The 17,855-nt window shown below is 34.8% G+C and overlaps 1 pseudogene across 1 annotated transcript; it reads right to left on the bottom strand.

Moving 5' to 3' along the window:
- Nucleotides 1-431: 431 nt before the first annotated feature.
- Nucleotides 432-3,149, bottom strand: LOC149555417 (putative receptor-like protein kinase At1g11050 pseudogene; annotated as a pseudogene). Its single transcript, XR_016364483.1, has one exon. The product of XR_016364483.1 is annotated as a putative receptor-like protein kinase At1g11050 pseudogene (transcript).
- Nucleotides 3,150-17,855: the final 14,706 nt, after the last annotated feature.

Consider the following 17,855-nt stretch of genomic DNA (forward strand, 5'->3'; position numbering starts at 1 on the left):
TAGCTCTCATAACCATAAACATTTACTTATTATTTCTTCTTATTATAATTCTTACACTGTCCTGTATACTTCCAACTCCTGCGTACTTTACATATTCTCATTTTTCACATAAGATATTTTAATTACAAAGGCGCAACTCCTCATTTGACTCGGGAAGATTTATTGTATTATAATAAATTAGTTGGCAAAAATCACTGTTTTACAGGCATGAGTGCCCGGCTCGGTCAATTTTAAAATTGTCAAGTTACGTCGAAATCATTTTTTAATCAGTAGAAACTGTTATTCGTGAGGGATTAGTTTCGTTTTAGATCGTACAGGTGTTTAAGATATGAGCTGTTGAATACTGGAAACAAAAGTTTGGATAAGTCTAATTCCAGGGTTTATGGATACTGTTCAGATGTTTATTTTCAGATAGTTTTCTTCAGTCCTGCTAATATAAACAATGAAGTGTGCTTTTTTCCATTTGCAATTCCAATTTCCACCCACCAAAGAGCGCCATTTTTTTCCATAACAGAAACAAAAATCTGTTCAAATTAGTAATGATAGATAAAACCGTCTACCTGGGCAATTTTGTTTGAGAAACAGGCGAGTAAGTATAACTTCCAGGAACCCTAAACGAGCTATTCCCATACTCAACAGACTGGTGCGTGAGGGGCAATGGCCTGTCAGGAATGTCAGGAATCTCTGTATCTCCTTCCAGCATCTTAACAACCTCAACAATGGTAGGCCTGAAAGCCACCATAACATGCGCACACATTATTCCCACAAGAACAAATCTCTCCATGATACTTGCAGGCCCATTTCCTCTCATCCCCTGCTCCACCACTTCAATTGTTCTGCCTGCTTTCACAAGATTCCATGCCCAATCCGTCACCAGATAATCAGAAGCATTCTCCACAGAAGTATCCAGAGCTTTTCTGCCGCTCATTAACTCCAACAAAACCACACCAAAACTATAAACATCACTCTTTTCTGTCAATTGCCCGTACAGAGCATACTCAGGAGCCAGGTAGCCATGAGTGCCTGCAACTCTTGTGGTCAGATGAGACTCCCCTTCCACGCTCATTCTCGCCAGTCCAAAATCACAGACATAAGCATTCATTTGATCATCCAGCAGAATGTTCGTGGCCTTAATGTCTCTGTGATAGATTGCAGGCTGAACGCCATAGTGCAAATAAGCCAAACCCTTGGCTATTCCGAGCACAATATGTTTCTTCTGCGGCCAAGTCAGCGGTGATTTGGATTCTCGTCCAAATATGTGGTCTTCTAAACTGCCGTTCGGCATGAAATCGTAGATCAGAAACCTCTGGTGCCCTTCCGTGCCATCGCTGGCTACACAGCAACCTCTCAAAACCACCAGATTTTTGTGCCTAGTGTTGTTGATGATCTCCACCTCATTCAAGAAATCCGCGTCTCCTTCTGGAGAACAGTTCTTTATTCTCTTCACGGCAATTACCCCACCGTCTGGAAGGGTTCCCTTGTACACAGTGCCGAATCCGCCCTGGCCGATGAGGTTTCTCCGGCTGAAATTCTCTGTGGCGACCTTAATTTCATTAATGTTGAACCAGATAGCTCCCGTGTTGGGCTTCACCGTGGTCTTCAACAGGCTCCTGTTGCGCACTATGAACCGCCTGTGAACAGCTTCTCTGTTCCTCTTCTCTCGCAGAAAATAAACCGCTAAACCGGCACAAATTCCGACGAAAATCGCTGCAGAGGCGACTGTAGAACAGATCAAAACCAGGTGCCCGCGGTTACTCGAACCCACGGCCTGCAAGGGCAAGCCAAAGGTGCAGGCGGCCGTGTTGTCGTTCTTCGGGCCGTAATTGTTAACTAGACCAGACGCATAAAGAACGGCGAAATAGAAGCACTGAAGAGTTGTCCCGGCCGTGACATTTATATTCAACCCTAATATTTTGCTCACCACATTCTGCGCGCTCTCTTTACAAAGATTGCAGGAGGGCAAACTGGTCAAATCCCCTTTGCAGGCCGTGTCGATGGAAGTCGTCCCGAGAAGATCAAGCCAGTCCTTTTTACTCTGTATGCCGCCGCACAAATTAGGGCTGGATACAAACATGGATGTGTCGTTTAGGCACTGCGAGACCAGGGCAGGGGAAACAGATGCTGAAGCGACTTTGCTACGGAATGAGATTATACAGGCGTTTGCTGAGGAGTAGTCCGGGAATTCGAAATTTGATGAATCTTTGAGATATTGAGCCAATCCTACACCGAATAAACTTAGCAGCGTCTGGCAGCAATTGGCTTCCCCTGCATCCACAGATTCACAGGAGGATTTGTCCCACGACATTTGACTGACATAATTGAAATCCGTCGGGCATGTGGCAGCATTTGCCTTCACAATTATGAATAGTAGCACGAACGCCAGCCAAATTAGCTTGTGCATCTTTGCAATTGTCTTTCTACTCTCTGCAATCAAACCTTGAAATGAAAGCTTGGAAGGTGGATACATGATCCAAAGGCAAGAACGGGAAAATAGAAAGACTTAAGAAATGATTATGTAATCCCATTGTCTTTCTACTCTCTGCAATCAAATCTTCAAAGTAAAGCTTGGACGGCCGATGCCTGGTCTAAAGGTAAGAACAGGAAAATTGCAAGACTTCAGAAGTAATACTGAATTCCATTGAATTTCTACTCTCTGTAATCAAACCCTGAAAGTAAAGCTTGGAAGGCGGATGCGTGATCTAAAGGCAAGAACAGGAAAATAGAAAGACTAAAGATATAATTATTTATGAATTCCATTGAATTTCTACTATCTGTAATTTCAACCCCTCAAAGTAAAGATTGGAGGGCGGCTGCCTGGTCGAAAGTAAGAACGCGAAAATTGGAAGATTTTGACAAGTAATTATGAATTCCACTCTCCTGTGTAAGTTGTCGGCATTTTTGGGATAACTATGCAGTGGCTGTTAAACTCTTCATCGGGGTCAAAGATGATATTTAACCAACATTTGAGAGACGGCAGATGACGTAAAGTTTTATGTTTTTTCTTTGTAATTACTCCGAAGGCATTCCCTCCATGAGAAAGACAATGGAATCCTCTGATAAAGCGGTTGAAAAGAATATGAGAAATGAGAAGAGCATAAATGTAATTCAGATCTCAATCTCACCAACAATGTGCGTGTATTTCAAATCTTTTATTCAACGTTGGGGAAGGAAGTGAAAAGGAAATATCTTTGAGAATGATGAGTGGAGAGTATTCCGCAACATATCGCATAGCGTCCTTCTCCCAGTGACTCTTCAACGTTTACCTAACCATCGATTTAGCAAGAATACATTGGCGTGAATTGACAGAATTGGAATAAAGAAGTTAGAGATTAAAAGCCAATAACAGACGAATCGAGAGTAGTAAAATTTGCTCGGCTTAAGATTTCCATTCTGTCAAGTGACGCTACAGAGGACTGTGTCACAGGCTGTGGGGAAAAGAATGGTCTCTGCGTTATGTAAGTGGAGTAAATCCTCTCGGTGGCCTTCCCTTTCTTCAACTTGAAAACTGTCCCTTTTATGGTTCTCGGTAAAAAAATTGTATGGACAAATTTACAAAGAAGGTAAGTTAATCAAAATCATCATACAATTTAACGAGTGCCATATAGTGGCATATACTTGTGAGAGAATGTAGTGTAATAAAAATAGTAATTAAATATTATAATAATTAATCAATAGAGTAAATATATTATAGAAAGATAGATGTGTGATAAAAATATTACTGAAATAAGTATTTCAAATCAACTAAACTAATTTCAATATTAAAAATTAGTTAAATAAATAACAATTTTATAAGTAATCTTGTTTTACATCTCTTGTTCTATTTTCATCTTGATGATGGATCACGTAGTGTGATTCGAAACGTTGATGGTAAAAAATCTCTACACAATCAAATCCAAAAACAAATATATATTAAGTAATCTTATCAAAATCTTCACTTCTATTCGTGGAAGTTAAATTCAAACAATAATCTAGTAATAAGTTAATGGAATTAATGATGTGGTAGTTCATTTCCCAACGAACTTCTAGCATCATTGAATTATATCTAGATTCTAATCAATGCTAGTAGAAAGCTAATCTCATTTGATAAAGAAAGTGGACTATGGAATTGCTAATAAATTTGAATTGGTAGAAGATTCTATTAATTATTAATTTTTAAATACAAAATAGGCACTCTTAATTTTCCACAATTTCATTTGAGTTCCACTCCTCTCTAATCTATAAGATTTCTTCAATATATATAATTCTATTTTATTTTAAAACTTGAAAAGTCTAAAAAAACCTATTTCAATATAGAATTGTAAATTTATATGTAAATTAACTTTAGATATATTTTCCAATCAAACAACTTAAGAAAGAACTAGATTCAAAATCTTACTTTTAGATGAAATATATGATTAATTTCACTTTTATTTAAAAAATAGATTTATTTCTCTTACAGATATCAATACTTAAAGATTTATTTTTTTTTAAAAATTCTCATTTAATAATTTGTAATTATAAGATTTCTAAATAATATTTGGATAGCAAAAATATTTTAGATAATTATATAAAATTCAATATAAAAAAAAAAAAAAATTAAAATATTATAGTAGGTTTCAAATTCAATTTCTGTATAAATGTTAAATTAAAAAATCAAATGTGTCTTAAATGAAAATTAAATTTAAAAGGTTATGATTGCATTTGTAAAAATTAAATGAATAATTTTTTTTTTAAATTAAATACTTAATATTTTTGTCAACATAATATAGTTTATTAATTTATTCTTAAAATCATGCCCATGAGTAATGGAGCTATCTCTAAAAAAGGGGTCATTGTGATTGGTGCAAATTAATTGAAAAATCAGAGCAACTGAATGCAATAGTATATTGCCTACGACAAGTACAATAATAAATATTACAGACTTCTTATAATAGAATAAAAGTTGAATTAGAATACTATACATAAGTCAATATTATTTTGTTTAGAAACTGGTTGATTTGTTCTTGAATTTATAGCTGTCAATTCATGATTCCATATATTATGAAAATTAAAAAGAAATTTATTATGTTGTAATGTTGTAGCTTGTCAAAACAAAAAATAACCTATCGATCAATCAAAAAAACTTTAAAATATATGTATAAAGTCTTAGAATACCATTCATTTTAAAACATTTGACTTTTCAAAGATGTTTTAAAATTAGTTGTCTTATCATTACTATTGTATATTGTACTATTTTTCATTATGATCACAAAAATGAGCTTAATTAATAGATGGAGATATTTTAATCTCTATTAATTTTTTCTCCACTTCATATATTTATTTATTCATTTCAATTCATTGAATTTTTTTTGATGGTCTCATTGGGGTTCAATAGAATTATGTACATTCTTATATATTGACTATTTGCATATCATTAACTCCCTTCACAATTATGTATAAATTCATTCATTGTCTCCAAAGGTGTACCTTACATCAATCACGAAGTATTTTGAGATTGCTCTTAATAGGTTTGCAATGAACAATAATTTATATTTTAAATTTTTACATTTCCATCTTTTTCTGGTAGCCATTTTCTAAGGAACAAAGAACTGCACATAAGTTATGTTCTTGTTTATCCATGATATCTTCAATCATTCAATCTATAGTCATAAAGTTGGTTCATCCAAAGGGTTGAACTAAGTGCCCATTTGGCAATGGGAATACAAGCGGAATAGGCATATGTAAATTCTTAAAATTTTGAATTCTTCATTTGGATGCACCAAATTGGAATTGGAATACAGAATAAAATAGGAATATGTATTCCAATTTTGGCTTAAAAATGGGGTTTTGCAATTCCATCCAAATAGGTGGAATTGGAATACGTATTCCTATTCCAGTTTTATTTATTTTAGAAAACATAAATTTTTGGGTCTGCAAATTCCCCATCAAATTCTGGGTGAACCAAATAGAGAATAGGATTATGTATGCCCATTTTCTATTCCAGAATAACTATTCCTATTCCCGTAGCCAAATGGGATCAAAAAGAACTTTATTGTTGTGATCAAATCCTCTTCATGCAATTGCTTCTAATTGTAAAAATGACCTCCACAATTCCAAATGAAGAGATGGCAATGTTAAGTGGATCAACTATTGTAAGATAGTGTTAGTTGAAATATACAAAAACTTGATCAATAACATATAGGTGTTTAGATACAAGTCCACATAACATATGAAATTAGTTTGTTAGACTATAAAAGTAACCCAATTTAATTTTTGTTACTATATTTATTACAAATACACACACAAAATGTAATTCTTGATTATGATAAAAATATATATGATGAAAACAATATACAACTATTTATTAACCATCAATATGAACTAATCAATTTTATTATTATTTCTAAGTTTCAAATTAAATTGTATTAACTAGCATTTCTTTAAAAATTAATTTGATTTATCATCATATTATTATAAGATTTTTTAATTAAAAACCAATTTATTAGTTTAAAATTCTAAAATAAATCATTTTACACTCATATGAAAAATCCTATGATGGCTTGTATTCGTAACTTTAAAAAATGTAACTGTTGGAGTTCAAATAAAATTGTAATCATTAAAATATAGTAAATTTTCAAATAAATAGTGGAATAATTTGATTTATTGATTTGATTTATTTAATTCTTATATATTGTATATTCAAGTTCACTTTTTCTCATGACAATATTTTCCAAAAATAAATGTACAATCTGATATGGTCTTTATTTCTTAAGTGTTTTTTAAATTGAAATAATAGAAAAGAGTACAAATAGAAACAACAAATACTGCAACATTATAAACAATATACATAATTTCTTTTAATACTATTTATAAGTTTTATAATTTTGTAACATAATTCCCAGAAGATAAAACAAAACCTGATTGGACTCAATGATATTAATTATTTGTTTCTAGATTCTATTTTATGGTCATCCACTTGCAAAGACGGGAAACACCCGAGTTTTTTTTAATTTTAATATAATACAGTTCCTATTACCTAAACTTGCCAACCACCCGCAACATGGAAGGTGATTATTTTTTAATTCCGCGAGGATGACTATTTTGCACCAAAAACAATTCTGAATTTTTTTATTAATTTCTAATAAACGGCCTGTTATTCTGCTAATTGTGCAACTGGCAAAGGCAACAACTAATACAATATTTTTTTTTCTAATATATTTTGATTGGGTCACATGAAGGTAGACGTGATGTTTCTGCAAGATATAAAAATAAAATTTCTGTGGCCAATATTAGTGGATTGTTTATTAGGGTTCGAAGAATGTGACCGTTAAATTTGTCCTCTTACCTTTGTCCAAAAGGTTGCGTAGATACAATGATAAAATTGTGATCATGTATTTGCGAATCTACTTGTATAAATATTTCTAATCTACTCTCACCAGGTAGTAAAGTTCAAACTTCTTGTGCATTATATGTCCTATTTTATAATAGGATATTAGAAGATAATATAAGGCAAAATATAAGTATGAAGCTTTTATCATAATCAAATATTAATTTACTTTTAAATTATTTATTTATTTATTTTTCTTTCTAAATTTTGTCTAAAAATTTAATTACTGTTGTTTTCTTATTATTATTATAATATAATTTCTTAGTTCATTTATTTTCAATAAAAATGTGGAGTTCTTATAGTTATTAAATTTTGTGATGATTTATAAGAAAATAATATAAATTTTCAAAAATTTATAGTAAATCAGTTAATATCATTATATTTAGTCAATGACGAATTTTTTTAGAAGATTATCCATCCTATTAGTATTATATTAACCATAAATTTTCCTCCACAATCAAATTGATCTACTATGCTCTCTTATTTGTAACCTCTCAAAAATATTATATTTTATAATTTTATGTCATAAGATTTAGATATATATATATATATATATATGAGTGATATATAGGGGAAACAAGCCACCCATGTTAAACATTACCTCCCCCCATCTAAATTACCTCCCAGAAAAATACAAACAAACATTGCAAAACAAATCATCATGAACATCAATAGTGGCTATTGGGGTGCTTAGTGGCAGGTATGGGCCACCCTAAAACATCACACACTAGGGAAGAAATTAAGCTTGGAAAAAAAAAGTCAACTTTGACTATTTAAGATTTCTACCGTAGGAATCAAACCTAGTGTGTGATGTTTAAGTCTGCCGGTATTGAACAAACATTTTAAGCTCTTCACTCACCTACGTTACCAAAGAAAAATTGGCAGATCAGAAATTGTAGGTAAATTAACCTTAACAACTATTGGGTTGTTTCCTTAACGCATTTATTTTCACACACCATCCATACATTATAAAACTTCGTAATTCAAAATATGCATACTACAAAAGGTATATCTAAATTACATTTTTATAAATAGTATCATAATGTCATCTGATTTTATAATGATATCTACAAATATTCGAAAATATTTTGATTTTTTTAAATGTCACATATAATATATACACCACCGTTTTACTTTCTAATGTTTGTTTTCGTAAAACTAACAATGATACAATTACGTATGACAAAAGGGCACTTTAATTTAAAAAGCCAAATACCGTTACAGATTCACTCTGAACTCCAACGTTTTGAAGATTTGGATCGTTCCAAAATACAAGCTGAAGCACATGACATATAAGATTGTTCTACTAGATTTTGAGAGCTGCTCAATTTAATTTTTCCATTATACGTCATACATATAAGCGATAATAATATATTCTATCATGTAATAAATAATGATCAATATAATATAAAATTATTTTTATTCAAAATTAAATTTTACAATGTGTCCATCTACTTCTTTACACTTCTAAATGGAGGACCCTGCCCATAATTGTAACCACTTCACTATTATATTATTTTAGACGTTAAAATATATATATAATAATAATAAATGTTTTAAAATATAAATTGATTTTATGAATTTTTGATAAATTCATTCTAATATTTTTCTCTAATCTTGAAAAGATAGGTGATGGGCCTAGTTGGATTAGCCGAAGGGGCCACTTCAACGCCATGATACTACAACAAAAAGATACAAATTTTCAAAAGATAAAAACAAAAGTTGTTATTCAAGTCCTAGATTAGAACATATCTTATTTCTTTTTAGAGTTTTTCAATTTTAAAATTCTATTTGCAATAAAAGAAAGTACAGGTCTTTAATGTGAATCAAATATGATGGGCAAGATTTTTATTTGTCTAAAGATAATAGAGTTTTTTAAGTTTGTAGTTTTGGATTTTAACTTTGTTAATATTTATTTTTCTAGTCACATTCTATGATCTAAGATTAAGATGAGAGCAAGATAAGATAAGATAAATTTATTAATGTCCAACGAGAGACCAACAAGGGTCTATGGGACTGAAAACTCATAGAATAAGAAGTAAAAAGCTAGTAGACCACCAAACAGTGGTTGGAAAAGAAAACAAAAGAGAAAAGAGAACCAGATACAAGATACAGATTAAGGGTTCTTCCTAGGCTGGAAGAAGTCCAACACTGAGGGATACAAATCTAGGCGGGGGAGAGCATGTAGCTATCTTTGAGATCTGCTGGTGGGATGATGCTGATGAAGATGAAGATGAAGATGAAAATAAGCCCTGCCAGGTTGCACGGATCTGGAGTGAACAATGGTAAAGGTATCTGAGGGTCGTTTCACACCCCGCCAAGAGGGCAGGGGCGAGAAGAAGTTTGTAATGAGCTACTCAACAACCTACTTCTGGGAGAAAATAAGTTGTAGGGTGTGATCACAAAGTTGCATCACCTCCTGGAGATAAAGCGCCAAACATCTTTGATCACTGTAGCTCAAAAAGGAGGTCAATGAGCTGCTCTCTCTAAATAAACAATAAAATCTCCCTCTAATCTCATAATAAATAGGACAATGGAAAATGAAGTGCAACTCAGTCTTAGTCTCGCCCAATGTGCATAGTCTACAAATATGGTCCTCTCTATTAATGTGGTGGTCAGTCTGGGCCCATAGATGGTGGGAACCAACCATGAAAGATCCTAACATGAATCGAAGAGCATGGCACCAACTCTGTGATAAATATCTAGGTTGAGCAATAATCCCATCCTGCATGTCCAGAAAGTGCTCAGCATAGAACACCATCCTTGGACTTAACTCCCCAGGCGGGTTGGTCCAAGTCGTAACGAGGTACTGTTTATAGATGTCAAGTTTGATTTGCTCGTTCAACTCCTGTCTGGAAGGGATAAGCTGAGCAGGAGCATCTAACAAGAACCAAAAGTGGAGCAAGTGATCAATGTCTATCTCAATGGAGCTCAAAAGGGATGTGGCCTAGGCATACCAGCAGTGGGCTCTCACAAAAGCGTCAAATTTGGCACGTGCAATTGAGGAGTAGTATGCAAGGTAAGAGTATATGTCCTGACCATCAGAGGAGTCTGCAAAGCAAAAAAGGTGGTGGAGGAACCATATCAGGTCAAAAATAGCCCCCAATCTAAAGGGATGAGCTCCGAACTCAACTAGAATGATACTATGGGATGTGGAGCGATGACATCTAATAATCCGCCAAAGAAAGAGAGTTTGAATATGCTCAATGGAGGCCCAATCTGAATCAAGCAACAATGGTCCCCAAATGATCAAACCATATAGAATAGTAGGTCTGACTAGAGAGTCTAGGAGGGACAGCTTGGACGAGGTGTCTTGGAAATGTGTCTGAAGGATTGTCTCTTAATCATGGCAAGGGAACCCATCCCTTTGTTGATCCAAGGCTAAATGGTGGGTCTCAAACTAAAATGAGGACCAGAGAACTTGACCCCAAGGTAAGTGTATGAGGAGGTGATCTCAATCTCCTAACCCTAAAAGTAGAAATGTAAGTGTGAGGTTTTCAAGCAATTGAAGACCATGACCCGAGTCTTCCCCAAGTTAACCACAAGCTGTCTTGAGTCACAAAAGGAGGTTAAGCTATCAAGAGTTCTCTGGAGGCCCTCGGGTGAGGAGGCAAGAAGAATCACCTCATCCGCAAAAAGAAGGATGGAGATTAAAACTTGATGTAAGTAACAACCATCACATAGAAGAGACGAGTCTCTGATAAATCCCTCAAGCTCGTCGATGTAGATGCCAAAAAGAGTGGGGGGGAGGGGGCACCCTTGCTTCACCCTAATAGTGCTCCAAATAGGATTAGAGAGCCCTGCTGGAGTCCTAAATCTACCCTCAACTTGCTCATAGAGTCTCATAATGGTCGTTAGAGTCTCATAATGGTCGTTAGAAGCATCTCTGATATCCTAATGATTCTGAGCGTCTGAAAAAGGACAACTCTAGGAACGAAGTCAAATGCCTTATGAAAGTCTACAAAACAACAATAGACTTTCGTAGAGTGATGAAGAGCCTCCTCAATGATTGCTCGTAAGGTCAAGATATGATCCATAGTCTGATAATCTACTCTAAAACTAGCTTGACCTCTAGCCCTACAGTTCATCCTATCCAATTCCCCTAAAAGAATGGTATTCAATGTTGTGGCGTAAAGTTTGGCAAAGATATGCCCAATCATGATGGTCTTGTAGTTGTTGGGGTCAGAAATCGACCCTGACATATGAATCAGATGGATCATGTGCCTCGACCAAGTCTCCGAAAAGCTGGTACAAACCACTCTATCAAAGAGTGTGGCAAGATAGGAGCCAATCACTGGACTACCGAGCTTGAGTATCTGCCTAAAAACCATATTCATCAACAACCCTACTGCATCTAATAGATTTGATGGGCTCATGGATGACTGAAGCGATAAAGATACGACAGTGAGGGGGTGAGATGAGGTGGAGAGGCGGCTGACCTAGGATGTCATAAAGGGTAGTGGTGTGGGAGATGAGGGAGCACAGATCGATGGAGGAAGTTAGAGGTGATTAACATGGAAATAAGGTGCACCAAAAGAGCTTTGGGTCTTGGCTAAGCATATCATATAAGGATCTGCACTATGAAACAATGTAAGTGTGTTTCTTTGCACGAAGAAACCAGCTATAGGAATGCCGAAAATCGTAAATAGCTGAAGGGGGCAAGAGACAATAGATATATCATACAATAATCTCAACGACTGAAGAAAAAATAGTAACACAATACAACTCCAAAAAGTACAAACTATTTATTCTCATGAGAGATCGATTGTGTGAATTATACTCATGAAACATGACTCAAAAGCTATAGAGTTAAATTTTGATAGAAATATCTCAATACCTCCTACTTACGATAACTGCCAAAATTTGGAACATTTGAAATTTTTTAATTTCAAACAAATGAATAATTTTGCTTTCTAATTTTTTTACTAACAATAAAATAAACATGTTATTCTCTAAAATTATGTAGCTAAAAATAAGTTGTTGCTTATTACCAAAAACACCACCTGTTATCTTTAAGATTTTTTTCTATTTTTTTCTTTAACTCAGATCTTAAATTTCCTAATAAGTAGCAAAATACGTATCCATAGATCGCAAGCCCCACATTTATTTCCTAAGAAAATTGACCAGCCATTCCTACCAAAATAAGCTAAGTAGTGACATGGGAACAAGTTCTAATATAATATAGAGATTACAAAATTGTGTTTAAAAAGGAGGACCAATTTTTATTTTTTATAAAACCTTAAGATATTATAAAAGATAAATCTATATAAATGAGATTTCATAATACAGATTAACATCCAGATTTTTAATCATATATTTTCAAATAAATCCAATTTGCACCAACTCATCCTACAGCCAAAAATAATCCAATTTTTCTCTACAATAATTTTAATTAAAAAATAAAAAAATTAATCACAGTATCATGTATCATGCATCATTGTATCATTTACGTTTCATGTTTTTGCCGTTTTATTAAGTATTGGTCTCTGGAAAACTAAATATAATACAATCACGTAAGACAGGAAGCCACTTTTTCAACAACCAAAAATATTTAAAAAGCTGAAAATGGGGAAAATAACCGTTACAGAATCAGTACTAAACAGAGACAGGTGGGATCAATATTGAAATAAATGTGAATCTCAGGTAATGCTCCCATCATTATTGATCGCTAGCTCAAACAATTTATTTCTTTCCACAATGCAAGCTGAGCACATGCTACAAATTGTTTTCTACAATTCCTGGAAGGCTGAATCAATAGCGGAGCGGCTGATGTTAGCAAGTGATTAAACACATTTTCCTTTCCAATCAGAAACTCCCATTTATTCGTGCAAAGTATCGAGATTAGCACTACAAAATGACATGATAGAAATGTTGTCTGACAGCCAGAAAAGGTGACATGTTTTTCTATTAGAGGAATGCGGGAATATTTCTTGTATATGACAAACGAGAGTAATGCTTCCTTTGATGATAGATAGATAGATAAGATTTTAACGTCCACGAGGCCAAAAATAGCCTATGGGACAGCAAGACAACTCAAGCAGACTTAAGTAGCGCTGTTCGCCTCTTGTGTAGACTAATGATGAGCCCCCCCAATTGCTCAATGTACTCTTCGTTGAACAGGTTATGCCAAGAACTGTCACATATAGTATCCGCAAACTTATCCCTGCTATCCTTGTAGGCCTCACATTCTAGAATAAAGTGCTGTTCAGTTTCCACTTTTCCAGAATTGCAAAATCTGCAAATTCTCTCTTCCCAAGCCTCCTTTGGCCTCTTCCAACGCCCGGTCTCACAACGAAGTTGGTGAGAGTTGGTTCTCAGCTGAGCAATAAGAATTTTAGCTCTCCAAGAAATGTTGGCTCCTATGTACACTTTTTCGAGTTGATCACAAGTGGGGTTGAACTCATTTATATAATATAGTTTCTTCCTCCCAATCTCGCTTCCCCAATTTCTCTTGTAGAATTTCTCCATAACAAAGACCTTTATTTCTTTATTACTTGTGGGGCACATATTGAAATGAATATTCCATTTACTCATCCACTTGATGTTTTGTTGCATCCATGTCCTTTTTCGCTTACATAGTGTGTCACTAAAGACAACTTTCGGCCATCTATCCTCTTCCATTTTTTCGATTCTTTTTAGATAGCTTAAAAGGCGAACCATAGCAAGTGCCTCAATAGGCGCAGCCCCCATTTCACTTAGCATGATGTCATATGGAACAGTGCTTTTAATTTTAAACTTGCTTGTAATCAAGCGCTTTTGGATTCCTTCGATTTGTTTCCATTGTGCTATAGTAGTGCTGCTGGCCCATAATTCACACCCATAAAGAACAACTGGCAGCACAAGAAGACCAAACAAGGTTTGAATAGTTTTCCAATCCCACAACTCCGCTTCACGGCACCTATTCTGAAGAGCGTAGAAAGCCTTCCATCCACCTAATGTCCTTTTATACCTGCAGCTAGACCAGCTTAGTTTTTTGTTGAAATCGATGCCAAGGTATTTATATTCCGCAACTTCTTCGAGAACACTTCCATTGTAATAAAATTCATGTTGATGCTGTTTTTTATTATTAGAGAAAATCATAACCTTGGTTTTGCTGATATTGACTTGCATCCCCACCATTCTACAAAAGCGCTCAAGAGAAGATAGATGGTCTTGCAAACCACAAGCAGATTTGGCAATTAAAATGAGGTCGTCCGCATATAGGAGTAGCTTTATAACAAATTCCCCTAGCTGAATGCCTTCACACTCTTGCGTGTTTAACCACTCTTCCAGTTTGTCAATATATAAACCAAATAAAGTAGGGGATAAAGGGCAGCCCTGTTTGACCCCGATATCGCTCCTAAAACATTCTGAAATGCCATCTGAAGTTCTAATTTTGACTTTCACCTCTTCGTACATTCTATGAGCAGCAGCTCTGAGATGCCTAGGAATCCCCAATTCTTCCATCCTCAACCAAAGCTTGTCTCTCGGAACGGTATCAAAAGCCTTTTTGAAGTCAACAAAGCAACAAAAAACCTCTTCTTTTTTCTCTCACTCTTTTTCAATAATGTGTCTCAGAGTGACACAGTGATCCACTGTCGAGTGCTTTGGCCTAAAACCAGCTTTCCCTTTAGCACGTTTATGATTTTCTTCTGCCCATTTGCTGATCCTAGTTTCTATCATACTACCAAAAAGTTTAGCAAAGAGGGGATTGATCATTATAGTCCTGTAGTTGGAGGGATTGTTAACATCACCACTCTTAAACAGTGGTATTGCAAGGCTGATTGTCCAATCTTTCGGAAACCCTTCCTGGCAGATTTTGTTGAAGATTTCAATGATGTGCGGTGCAAGAGTTTTCATACCCCACTTCAAATATTCAGCTTGAAGCGCAACAAGGTCTTTTGCTTTGCCTCCACCCAACTTCTTAATCCCTGTCTCTATCTCTTGCACAGTAAAAATATTTGTGGTATCATTGACCAAAGGTGGCTGTCCCACTCCACCCTCTTGTTCATAAAGTTTCTTAGCATAATCAAACCATTGGGTGGCAGTAATATTATTTTCAGTTTGCTTCCTCCTTGGTTGGAGTTCTTTCCAAAAAAGTTTGGGGTTATTTCTGCCCAAGAAAATTAGCTCCTCTCTCCTTGTGGACATAAAATCGATTTTTTTCTTCTTTAGGATCTGTTTGTAGGTCTTAATGTCAAGGTTAGTTTTATTTGACTCCCTTAGATTTCTCCTAGCCCTCTTGCATTCCTTATCAAACCATGCATTGGCTGGAAAACAATTAGTTTCAGATTTTCTATTTTTTGCTCTCTTGCATTTTGAAAGAGCCTTGTGAATCAGATTTGATAAATCATGACTATTAACACCATGCTTATACATAGGGTGTCCCATACAAAGTTCCTCAAGAGCAGCCCTGAAAGTGTTACTATTTTCTGAAGTTAACAAAATTCTGCCCTGAGAAGGTGGGTGTTGAGGGCCTTGGATTTTTGCCCCAATCCGTCTATCCTTTGCCCAATACAAATTTACGTACAGTGGTCTATGATCTGATTTGAGATCCCAAATGTGCTCTCCAATTTCAACTTCTTCAATATTGTTATACAAATGCTGCGAACAAATTACATAGTCTACCACACTTGCCCCGTTGTATGTGTTGCAAGTGAAATTGCCCGACTTAGCCCATCTAGCCAAACCATTACAGATTATTAGATCAAATGTGCCACACAAAGTGATCAATTCTTCCCCAAAATGATTGCAGCCTTTAGCATCTTCGGATATTCTATCCCATGGATGATTTCTCTCTTCTGTGAGCCAAATAGGGTTATCATTTACTTCGGAGCTGAAAATACTTGCTTGCCAATTTGCTGTCCTAGCATTGAAATCTCCAACGAGAAGGACATCCCCACGTTGTGAAAAAAACAACAACATCTTTCTTTAACGTAGCATAAGGGTCATTGTGATCTAAACCACACTTTTTATAAATTTTAGATACTTGTGGAGCAAAGTAACAAGCTGCAATCCTGAGAAGAGTGTTATTTTCCACGATTTTGAGCCATATAAATTGTTTATTAGAATCAGTCTTTTCCAGCTGAATGACACGACCTTCTTTTTCTTTTACTAGAACCATTATACCTCCATAACCTTTACCATTTCCCGCTGCCTCATTCCACACTGCCATCTTCCAGTAGCCTTCAAACAATGGGGTCTTACATCCCTCATGCTCATGTGTCTCTATGAGACAAATAATGTCTTTGCCTTCCGCAATAGGCCCTAACCCAGGCCCACGTCTCCACGGATAACCTCTGCAATTCCAACAAACTAAACTTAAGGACGCCTGGGTTAAGCTTGATTGCTATTTATTTTGATGCGAAAGACTCAAAGTTGAGTTATTATCGCTAGGTGTGATTATGGATCTTGTTGTATCGCTGCCTGTTTGGTGTTTGTTGATGATATGATTTAAAACGGAGACGTTTTGGATACGATTATTTAGTGTCCAAACAGTCATGTAGTTTCTACAATGTCATGTTAGTATCTGGCATCTCTGGATTAAACTGTTTGTAATTCTTTAACATCAACATTTCTAAATTTCTCTCGGTTAATGACGATATATATTTTGAAAATGAAAATGGTAGGCTCGTTCGTGAAATGAAGTTGAATTGCAAACAGCCATGGTAACTATCATAATTATAAATTATAATTTTAAAATCAAAAGCAATATTGTATATGTGATGGTTGTTTATACTAACAAGATTGTCTAAGCCTGTTAAGAAGAGGGATTAGTAGGTGATAGGGGTACCAATATATTATATATAATATCATATAGTAGGTGGATAAGGTTGAAAAAATAGAAGAATATTATTTTAGGACATTTTTTTTAGTATTTTCTATATTTAGGGATGTTCTTTAACATCACACACCAAGGAAGAAATTAAGGTTGGAAAAATAAGTCAAAATAAATCAATTTTGACTATTTAATACTTTTATTGTAAGAATGAAGTAGATTTGAAAAGTGTTCTATTTAACACTTTTAGTATAGAAATCATGTCTTTGTGTATGATGTTTAAGTTGTCTGAATCTCCTTTTACAAGTAGATGAACCTTTAATGACGACTCATTTGTAATTTTCATCCAAATGGTTAAATTGAACTTGATGCTCTTGACATTCTTGGTCGCCCAACTTTGAAAACAACCACAATTTGATTACATCTAGATTATACTTCCCACCCCACCTTACATATGTCAATAGTTGATTTTATAGAAACCCTTCAATCAACCCATAGTTTGGCAAATATGAGCGTTAACTTACCAATGGATAAGAATGTTGTATGAGGTAGTTGTTCATCATTGAAGTTGGAAAATGATATCCCCATTTGATCTGCGACCGAATGTTAAATTATAAATGAATTTTATTAATAAATAATAACAATTGACCCAAATCATGAATATGGATGAAAGCATGAACCCAGGTCTTCTTTAGATTACATTGTTTTTCAACAAAAGAAAACAATAAACTTTAAAAAAAGAAAAGGAACAAA

This window comes from Cupressus sempervirens, chromosome 5 (genome assembly GCF_028749045.1).
Source record: "Cupressus sempervirens isolate cs-2001-9-10 chromosome 5, ASM2874904v1, whole genome shotgun sequence".
In the NCBI taxonomy this organism is placed as follows: Eukaryota; Viridiplantae; Streptophyta; class Pinopsida; order Cupressales; family Cupressaceae; genus Cupressus; species Cupressus sempervirens.